Source organism: Trichechus manatus, unplaced genomic scaffold (genome assembly GCF_000243295.1).
Source record: "Trichechus manatus latirostris isolate Lorelei unplaced genomic scaffold, TriManLat1.0 scaffold00084, whole genome shotgun sequence".
NCBI classification, from domain to species: Eukaryota; Metazoa; Chordata; class Mammalia; order Sirenia; family Trichechidae; genus Trichechus; species Trichechus manatus.
Genome location: NW_004444020.1, coordinates 3,570,399 through 3,580,971, shown reverse-complemented (window position 1 = coordinate 3,580,971; position 10,573 = coordinate 3,570,399).

The following is a 10,573-nucleotide window of genomic DNA, read 5'->3' as shown; positions in this document are numbered from 1 at the left end:
TCTAACTCACTAAAAAAAGACCAGATTTACTGGCCTAAAGGAGACTGGAGAAACCCCAAAAGTATGGTGCCCAGACACCCTTTTAGGTCAGTGGTAAAGTCATTTCCGAGGTTCACCATTTAACCTGGGAGTGGACAGCCTCATAAAACCAAATGGACTAATGAGGCACAGCAGTCCAGGGACAAGGTCCAGAAGGCAGAGGGGGACAGGAAGGCTGGTGATAGGGAACCCAAGGTTGAGTAAGGATAGTGTTGATGTGTTGTGATGTTGTTAACCATTGTCATAGGGCAATGTGTATACTAACTGTTAAATGAGAAACTATTTTGTTCTGTAAGCCTTCATCTAAAGTGAGAATGGCAGCACAATTAGAAGGGCGTAGTTAATGTTACTGAAGTGTGCGTGTAGAAATTTTTGAAATGGTGTATCTTTGGCTAAGTATATTTTCACCAAAAAAAAAGAAAATAAAAAAAAAGGTTGAGAAGGGAGAGGGTTGACATGTTGTGGGGCTGTTAACCAATATCATAAAACAATATATGTACTACTGTTTCATGAGAAACTGTGTGTTCTGTAAGCCTTCACCTGAAGTACAATAAAAAATAATAATAAAAAGAATATGGTGATATTCTTTATACAGTCTTTATACTGTTTTACTCTTGACAGTAGCAAAGCCCTGCTTTATGTGTAAGGTCATCTCCTTCCAGAGAAAAGCAAATGGAATAAAATAGGAGCAAGTGGACATGTGTCTAGCCACTGTTGTTGTTAGGTGTCGTCGAGTTGGTTCTATCTCATAGCGATGCTATATACAACAGAATGAAACATTGCCTGGTCCTATGTCATTCTCACAATCGTTCCTATGTTTGAGCCCATTGTTGCACCCATTGTGTCAATCCATCTCGTTGAGGGTCTTCCTCTTTTTTGCTAACCCTCTACTTTACCACCTAGCTACAAAATTAGCCAAATTAACCTTGGTGATCAATGAGATGACTGACATCACAGGCATATTATCCTAGGACTGAACTATGTTGCACAGGTATGGTAGCAAGACAAAAGGGAACTGTGGCAAAGTCAATACTATTTGGTCACCAAACTCATTTCTTCCTTTTGCAGGTCACAGAGCTAAGCTACATTTCCTAGCCTCCCTTGCAGTTAGGTGGGGCCATGTGACTGAGTTCTAGTCAGTGGCCTGGATACAGACCACCTATCCTTATCCTGCATGATCCTCCTCTCTCTTTTTCATTTCCCTGCCAGCTAGATATAGAGAACCCAGTTGAGGAATGCTGAGTCCTAGAAGATGGCAGACTTATATTATAGAGGAATCCTGGATCTGTAAATGACTTCATGGAGCAGGACCCTTTCCACTTCACCCCCTGCCAAGCTGCACTGAGCCAGGACATGACCAAGAAATACATTTTCTTTTTTATCACATTAAACCATTGCGATTTTGGCTTTCTGTTAAAGTAACTAGCATTACTTATCCTGACTAAAATAGGAAGCTAAATGGACCTTGAAATACCACAACTTCTGTGGGTTTGGCCCACCCTAAGGAGTTGAACAGTGTCCTAAACTAATCCTTAATAATTCACATTAGGATTTTGAGGCAACTCTTGGTAGATGGACATTGTTCATTGATCCTCTGGACCTAAGGGCCAAGGAAGCAATATTATTAACAGTTAGTGCAAACTTGGAATCGATGGCCAAAACATAAATAAAAATTCTCCCCCTCATTTCTTCAAATCCTCCCTGCCTATGAAAAAGGAACATACTGCCTCTAAAAGGTGGAGCCCACAAACGCCATTTCAGGGTAGGGCGGGGGAAGACAAGGGAAGGAGAAAGAAGCATCTATAACATACAATCTCTTTCCAATTACTCACTCATCGTTCATGTGAGGAGTTATCCTCCTACAACACCACTTTTCATTTTGCACATGTGTAGTGTGCAGACTTGCCTGGTTCAATGGGAAAGGTTTCCAAGAAAATTAAATGTCAGGCTGCTTGGCTTACTGGTTTGTTCTCTATAAATTCCCTTTTTAATTCCGCTTTCAATAATAACATTCCTCTGTGTCAATGTGACAAATTAGCTTCAATCTTAATGTGGTGTGAGAATCAAGAAAGGAAGCAAGGACTAGCTATGGTTCTCATCTTAGCAGGGCAGAAATACAGAAATACCTAAGTCTGCAAGACAGCCTTTAATAGCTCTGAGGAAGAAGTGGCAAGTGAGTTATCAGATATTTTTCTTAAAAAACCTATTGTCAGATTCCTACTGATTATTTCTTCCTATCTTTTTCCTTTTTCAGGGCCCTGATACATGTAAAACCTCAAGTAAGCTGAAACGGCACTCCCTTGAAAGTAGATGGGAAATTGCTGGAAAATCAGCCATGTTGACCTGTTAAGATCATACTCAAGACCACTGATTATGCTATTAAGTTTGTGAAAGCCTTTGAGACTCAGCCCAGAACTTCTCCCCCCACTCTCTCAAACTTCCAAAAAAAAAAAAAAACCCAAATCCATTGCCTTCGAGTGGATTTCAACTCATAGTGACTCTACAGGACAGAGAAGAACTGCCCCATAGGTTTTCCTAGGTTGTAATGTTTATGGAGGAGTCCTGGTGGCACAGTGGTTAAGCGCTTGGCTGCTAACCAAAAGGTTGGCAGTTCAAACCCACCAACCCCTACTCGGGAGAAAGATGTGGCAGTCTGCTTCCATAAAGATTCCAGCATTGGAAATGCTATGGGCTGTACTACTTTGCCCTATAGGGTCTCTGTGAGTCAGAATCGACTTGATGGCAACAGGTTTCTTTTTTTTTGGAATCTTTATGGAAAGAGACTTTCACATCTTTCTCCTGTGGAGCAGCTGGTGGGTTCAAACTACTGACCTTTCGGTTAGCAGCCAAGCGCTTAACCACTGTACCACCAGGCTTCCTTCTCTCAACCTGGTGCTCCACATAGCACCATTCTATTTTATAACTTCCTGCCCATGGTTTCTAAACATTGGAGTTGGTAATGGTGGGGTGATGGTGAAGATCAGATTTAGGTAGTGGATCCAATATTTAGTCAAAAAAGAATTTTAATCTTTTTTTTAACCTCTCAGTTTATATATATTAAAATATAAAATGAATGTTAAGAAAAGAGTCCTTGCACACAGGGACAGATTACCCAATAAGCAAGGTAAGCACATGCTTATCATCAAAACAGGGGCACTAGTTGTCCAAAGCAAAGACCCATAGATGCCAAGAAGACAGGACACAAGGAAAAGTGAGCACCACAGTGGAAGGGAACTGGCAGGGCACTAAGTGAGTATATGCTGGCTGGAAATAAAGTTCACAAGGGCACCCACACACAAGGTTGTTTGAGCTATGAGGCCCCTACCACTTCAACACCTTCTTTGACATCTGTTTCCTACAGTCCCCTCCCATGTAATTGAAGCTCCTTATCTTGGTGGGTCTCTTGGGAGTATACTATTTCTTTCTAATAAATAAGAGGTGGGCGTGGGCTGTCAAGTCTAACTGTTGCTACATTCACCCACTAAAAATTTTATAATCCAGTTCATCTCATTCCGCTAAAATGGTGTATGTCACTTTCACGTTCAATCACTAATATTATAGTTGCATTTAAAAAGAAGTTATATTATAGACAGCCAACACACGCACACATACACACACACACACACACACACGAGAAACTCATATTTCATTCGAAAGCGTCAGTAAGCAGAGGAGGGGGCACCACAGATTATCAGTGTTTAGGGCCCTCACACGCCTTAATCCAGCCGTACTTGCATGCATGTGAATCATATTATCTTAGGCTCTCAGAGATAAAACTTTAGTCTGTTATCTGCATATACAGGATGCACATAAGCATGTGAGCTCAAAATTCTTTCCTATTAGAACAGAATGTTGTCACTGTGAAGGGCTTAAAATACAATCTAGTGCGATTCCTTCACGCTACAATGTGAGAAGATTGGCCTAGAGAGGTACACACACATACCACCCACACATTCACACACATATAGGGAGAATGAATATAGGGAAGAAATAACATACTAATTTGCATGCTAATCCCTCAGATATCTGGAAGCAATATGATGATATTTAAAATATCATATCCTCAAAGCATACATCATCCAGCAAAACTATTCTTAAAGACTTCAAACCTAGGATCAGGAAAGCTTTTGCCAAGGTTTTATCAAAAGGAAATTTGGACTGGGAAGACTTACTTCCTTATATGCTCTTTCTAGGGGTAACCGCACAAACTAATAATGGACACACTTCCCACGGTTTTGTCACAATATGCTCTCAACTGACATTTCTGTTGCTACTTACAAATAGGACAGACTAAGTTTTAAACTGGGGTTTGATTGCTTTAGCCTTTTTAGGATATTAAAAATTGACCCTGGTGCAGTGGCTAACAAATTTGATGCTATGCCTTTTACATTCATTTTATATTACATGGCTTTATATAGGCTTGGTTCAGAGCTTGGACAGTAAGCAGTGATTTACAAGCTGTGTTTAAGTAGGAAGAGAAGTAACATGGCTCCAGGGAAGTAACCAGCCCCGTCTTCAACACTCTCTGAAAGTAAGATTCAGGAATGACCACACATAGATCACAAACAGTAACAAGTACTGTGAAGCCATCCTTAACAGCGTCTACTGAAGTGAACAGTGCTAGCTCTAGAGAAAACAATTCTAAAATGAAACAAACAAAAAGTAGGTTATTACCCTTGATCAGCCAGCTTGAGAAGGATGTCAACCCTGTTCTAGAGATTGCATCCTCTGGAGGATTAGAAATACAAGGTCCTCAATTCATCTGCCAAAGGCAGTGGAACCACCAGCTCTTCACAGGGTGAGAATCTTCCTGTGGCTAGAGACACCAAAGAACACTCACTGAAGTTCTGCTCCCTGCTCCACGGCCAGGAGTTAGCTGGTGGGATTTCTGGCTCTGCAAACAGGGTGAACACACACATGTGCATAATGCCTAGGAAGAATTTACCAGCTCTCGCCTCTACCTGTTCCAGTGCTGGCCCAGTGAACCATAGGGTGCTGGCATTAGGCGACTGCACAGGTAAATAGTGCCTGAGCACACAGCAAGGGAAGCTTGCATGACACTGGACACGAAATGACTAAACAGAAACATCTTTGGAGATAAACAGAAGTAGAGGTAGAGTATAGGGCAGAGAGAAATGTACTCATCTGTCCATTCAATGGGAAAGAACTATTTCTAGCTTGGACCCCAATGAGAAAGTTACTCTTCTCATCAAAAGGAGCTTAAAATATCCCCTTTTATTTAGTGTATAGTCAGAGAACATTGCACTGAAAGAGAACACAGATTAAAGCCATAGCACCAAAGCCAAGCCAATCTTAAGTGGTAGAGCAGGCAGCTGGAATTCTGGAGGATTTGTGGGAGGAAGCAACCTGCCATAGAAATACAGCAATGAAGATCATATTTAAAAAGACCTTTGAGGAGGTACAAAGTAGAAACTAGAATAAACTCCAGAAGTAAGAAAAACCTTATTGTTTACTCTCATAGGATCAAGACTACCATGGGAAAGGATCAGCAGAAAAATTGTTGTTCCACTGAATGCTGTTTTACAGATTACCTATATACATTTAGGAGAGTCCCCGGGTGGGACCAAAAGGAGCCTTGGTGGCGCAGTGGTTAAGTGCTCTGCTCCTAACCGAAAGGTAAGCAGTTTAAACCTACCAGCCACTCCATGGGAGAAATATGTGGCAGTCTGCTTCTGTAAAGATTACAGCCTTGGAAACCCTCTGGGGCAGTTTTACTCTGCTCTATATGGTTGCTATGAGTGGGAATCAACTTGATGACAATAGATTTTTTTGGTTGGGTGGCCCAAACGGCTAAGTGCTTAGCTATTCACCAAAGGTTAGTGGTTAGAATTCACCCAGAGGTGCCTTGGAAGAAAGCCCTGATGATCTACTTCTGAAAGGACACAGCCATTGAAAACCCTGTGGAGCACAGATACACTCTGAAACCCATGAGGTTGCCATGAGTCAGAATCGACTCTATGACAACTGTGTGTGTGTGTACACACACACATACACACACACACACACACACACTTATGATTTGGTTAATCTATTACAGAATATATGCAGCAGGTTTGCAAAGTTTAACCCACAGTACATGCAACTTGGAAACGCATGGAAAACATTTTTTAAAAGTTACTATAACTAAACCTGGCCTTCCTTTTGAGCCCTCATCTGCTGTTAGAGATAAAATGTTACACTATTCACACTCTTAACCCATTTCATTTACCCGATGTGCTGAATTAACCGGCACCCTCCATCCTTTCTCTGCACCATCCTGATTCCCCTGGTACACTGAGGACTCACAGCTACCGAGGTTTCTCTCTGGGATGTCTGCACAATGTGTGCTTTTAAGAGTCAGCTGCATCCCCAAATATGTTTATGTCTACATTTTTTTTTGTTATTTTAATTATATAATTTAATTAAATACATTGCAAAATGAGAAAAACGTATGAAGAGAACGAGATGTCTGTATGAAAACTAAATTAAATGCTTTGAATAGTTTTAATTAAGCCAGGTTTTCTTTAACAATGCTTTAGAATTATGTGTCATTAAGGCAACTGTAAAATATTTTTAGAAATATTAAAAGTCTAGGATTCTGCACTCAAATTTCTCTGCAAATGTCTTAAAGACTTTTTATGTCAGTAAAGAAAATAAAGTAGAAACTGTAGATGAAACACTATGGAGGTGATTTACACAAGAAATAAGATACAGAACTCTAATTAGAAGACCAATATGCAAAGAAAAGGTCTTGGCCCTTCATTAAAAGATTGCTGTTATGAATGAACATTTATATTAAGTGAAAATAAAATGTTTAAGATACACACATGGGTGTAGAACAATTTATGATTCTCTGTTTTTAACCAGTATTTTTTTGATTAACTGTTTCTGATCACATCTGATGAGATGGTTTTTACTGTAACTAAATGTTCAATCCAGCTTAAAATTTATCTAATACAATAATTTACACAGTCCTTCTGGAAAATATCCAGACATCCTGATAGCATCCCCCTTCCTATAATGGCATCCCAGCCTTCCCAGTTTCAGGGGAGGGGTGTGCTTGTAGTATTGGGAGGGTCATTAGCCACTGGCCAGTCCTTGCATATGCACTGCCTGCCAGCCCCTGGTCTGCAGTAATGCCCCTTGTTCCCCTGTCGCCATTGTTCTCTGACGTCTGATATTTAAGTACCAGGCTGCCATCTTCTTCGACCTCCAGCAAGGCTCCCAGGTAGATCTGGTCATCTCCCTTTTCTGGTTCAGCTTTCCCTCAGCTCTCACTGGCTACAGATCCTGGAGTCTGTGCCACAACTCCATTCGCTCCCCCACCAATGGTCCACTCCAACATCTTTTACGATGCTTCTGCTTCTCATCTTGGCGTCCTTGTTGCAGAGAAACTGAGCTGCTCCACTGTGGCATGGAGGACCTCTGCATACTGCTCCTTCCCACTTCTCAGTCCCCAACGAGAGTGCAGGGAGAGAACCCTGTGCCCATGGTTCTCCCTGAATCTTGCTCCAATGCTCAAGCTCAGAGAAACAACTCTGGAGGTGCCCTCTGTGCCCACTTTTGTGTCCCCACCCTCTTTTCATTATCCTTCCTGCCATCTTTACCCTGGCCAGAACAAAGGCAGACCCCTTTTTTTTTTTTTTAAATTTCTCTTACATCATACTGTCTTTCTTCCTAACACCAATCTTCTCTACACTATATGAGAGCCCTGTGTGATGGGCCCTCCAGGCTTGTCCTCTCTATACTTAAGCAGATAAGGGAATTTAACAAGCCCACTCACTCTTCATTGCCTGCTTACAAGCCCACTGTCTTGCCAAGTCTCCTACCCACTGTGTCTTAGGAATGACATGCAAGAAGACAAGACTTTAAGGGAGGGGGAAGAGCTGTGTTGGTTTTGTATCTGTGAAAACCGTTCTTTATTCATTTCCTAGTTATTTATCATTCCAGAGTGAGGGTTCAAACATTCCCAACTAATACTTTTGCTACTACTATAAAGTCTCCTCTACCTCCAGTTAAAGATTAATACCTTATATATATATACACACACATATATATATGTATATACATACATATATATATATATATATATATATACACATACATATATATATATGGAAACCCTGGTGCCTTAGTGGTTAAAAGTTACAGCTGCTAACCAAAAGGTCGGCAGTTCGAATCCACCAGCCACTCCTTGGAAACCCTATGGGGCAGTTCTACTCTCTCCTACAGGGTTGCTATGAGTTGGAACTGACTCGACAGCAAGGGGTTTGGTTTAGGTTTATTGATATACATACGTGAATGGATAGTACAGTGAGGATGCTGGTGCCAGAGAGGACAAAACCAAGTCAGATGCACCTCTTGCAGAAATGCCATCTTATCAAGACATATTTTGGTCTCAGTATGCTATTACACTAGTGTTCTCTTCCCTGGACTCCAGGAGGTTTCAGTGAAAGGATCCTTCCTCTAGGAGAGCCTGATGCTCTAAGGCAAGGGAAGAATGAAGTCTGCCAGCTAAGCAGTTTCTCCTGCAGACATAGGCAAATAAAGACATAAGGCAATGTCTTTAAGGCTACAAGACTATAACAGGGAGAAAATGCCTTATCACGAAATCTTCAAAGAAACAGACATAAAAACCTCAATATGACAACATCATACTACTATCTAATGACCTCGGATTCCTAGGAGTCCCTTCTCATGTTTTGCTAATGCTTAGATGTGCCTAGTGATAAATTCGCTACTGGAATCTCAGGCTGTTCTTGCCAAAGGGTGATCCCCAGCAGGCCTTTTTACAGAGCCCACTCACATGTAAGCTCAGAGACACTCTCTGGGGAGAAATCACACCTATGCACTTTCCTGGATAAAAGCAAAATTTCATCTTTCACATTTTGCTTCAGACTATAAGTCCTGAAAGGAAAGTTAACCTTCCCTGCCCTCAATGCAGGCTGGTTAATTGATCTATCACTGGGAAGAAAGGACTCTATGTCCATTAGAACTGGAACAAAATGCTAGGAGTCAAGCATGTGCAGAAACAATTAGACATTGACACATTTGACAGATAAATGGCAGCTTGGTGGCTGGTCAGGCCAGGTGGGGTTGCCTAGACAGGGTGAACTCTACAAGGCTGACTACTAGGGGGTGGGGTTCAGGGTTCAGAAGCAGAGGCTACTGTCAATGTCCCTGTGACTCCACATATCTGTGACTCAACGCTGTGGTCAGAGACTTCTCTGAATATTTAGCTTCTGTTTCAATATCAAGTGTCTTCAAATTTTCAGGGTCCAAAACATAAAAGCTGAAGTTTAATTTTGATCACTGTCAAGCTACTTGGTAACATATCTTCCCAAAGCGGCCTCAGAACTGCTTTAAGTTGACTAGCTTGTTAATTCCTATTCCTATTCCCAAAATCCAAGATTAATATGGTGATAATGAATGATTCCCCTACTCTATTTAACTGAAATTTGTGCGTCTGGATTTAATCTGCTAAAAGCTTTACTTTCTTTTTCTTTTTGCCTAAGATCAGTGCTGGAATGGTCCCAACACTGGTCTAAATCATGAGGCTATTATGCTTGAGAATTTGAACTTTGATTATCTGTAAACACTTAGGAACGTGCTGGGGTTGGTTTCAGCAGCTACTTGAAAAAATTTCTGCATCATTTTCTATTTAAGAACTTTTACCTGGTGTGTGTCTGTTAGAATCCCACCATCAATCACATGACCTTCTCATTGTGGCAGCCAGGCACACAGCCCCAGAATTCAAACCCAGCACCCGTGTCCTCCCCCAACCTGCTGCACTCTCTCCTAATATACTTTTTCTTTCTTTATTTTTTTAAATTGTGATTTAGGTAGAAGTCTACAGAGCAAATCAGTTTCTCATTAAACACTTAACATGCAAATTGTTTTGTGACATTGGTTGCCAACCCCAAGATGTGTTAACACTCTTTCCTTCTCCACCCCAAGTTCCCCGTTTCCATTTGTCCACTTTTCCTGTGCCTTCTTGTTTTTTCTTTTGGGCTGGTGTGCCCATTAGTCTTGTATACATGATTGAACTATGAAGCACATTCCTCATGTGTGTTATTGTTGGCCCAATAGCCTTGCCTAATCTTTGGCTAAAGGGTGAACCTCAGGAGTGACTTCAGTAGTGAGTTAAAAGGATATCCGGGGGCCATACTCTTTGAGTTTCTCCAGTCTCTGTCAGACCAACAAGCCTGTTTTTGTTTTTTTTGTTTTTTTTTTTTTTGATGAATTTGAATTTTGTTCTACATTTTCTCCAGCTCTGTCCAGGACCCTCTACTGTGATTCCTGCCAGAGCAGTCAGTGGTGGTAACAGGGCACCATCTACCTACTTGTTCTGGGCTCAGTCTTGTGGAGGCTGTGGTAGTTGTGGTCCATTAGTCTTCTGGACTAACCTTTCCCTTGTGTCTTTGTTCTTCATTCTCCTTTGCTCCAACCGGGATGGGACCAGCAGATGTGTCTTAGATGGCCACCTGAAGGCTTTGAAGAACCCAGTTGCTACTCACCAGTTGGATGGTAGAAC